Source organism: Sycon ciliatum, chromosome 13 (genome assembly GCF_964019385.1).
Source record: "Sycon ciliatum chromosome 13, ocSycCili1.1, whole genome shotgun sequence".
NCBI lineage: Eukaryota > Metazoa > Porifera > Calcarea > Leucosolenida > Sycettidae > Sycon > Sycon ciliatum.
The window spans coordinates 10,055,852-10,056,464 of record NC_088655.1 but is presented as its reverse complement, the minus strand read 5'-3'; the positions used below and the strand labels follow the sequence as shown (position 1 = coordinate 10,056,464).

General features: G+C 45.4%; 1 protein-coding gene across 1 annotated transcript in view; it reads left to right on the top strand.

Moving 5' to 3' along the window:
* LOC135829985 (uncharacterized) overlaps window positions 1-288 on the top strand; it is a gene marked incomplete in the record, with an annotated part of 44,019 nt that extends 43,731 nt beyond the window's left edge. Inside the window, 1 exon segment of the mRNA XM_065342377.1 lies at window positions 1-288. This exon segment is cut by the window's left edge and continues 717 nt beyond it.
* Between the last annotated feature and the right edge of the window lie 325 nt (window positions 289-613).

The window sequence follows — 613 nt, the reverse complement described above, 5'->3', positions numbered from 1 at the left end:
GTCCTCTCCTTCAGAATGTTTTCGATTATTTTCTGTCCCGGTTCTCGTGTAGGAACCAGGTCACCGATGATGCATTGAATTTATGGGTATTTTTTGTAGAAATGTTGTGCTCGTTCGGCCTTCATCCAGTGGGAGAAGTGCAACCAGGATTATGCTGTGCATATCTTATTTTTACCTTGAGCCTAGTTGAGGCTCATGTGTACCTGGGAGGATTTTGCAGAAATATGAGCTAGATTTTATCAAAGAAACTCCTATCTGATTGTGAGAAAGCCGACGGAGGACCAGTTACTTGCATAACCGCAAAGCTCCTGTTCTTGTGTGTGGGTGTGGCTGCGCACGCGCCCGTGTGTGTGTGTGTGGTGCAGTGGTATGTGCAGTCGATTTCCAATCGAGAGGTTGCGGGTTCAATTCCCGACGATTATGGTCGCACACGTCTTTCTTCTCTTTCTCATTCTCCTAACTCTTCTTTCATTCTCCTGGGTGGTTACCAACAGCCAGGGTATGCCGGAGTATGTGGTGCGGTGCGTCTCTTGAAATAGAAAAAAAGAATGAAAAAATGGAAAAAATGAAAAATAGGGAAAGTCACTTCAATCAGCTGTGTGGTGGATTCCAG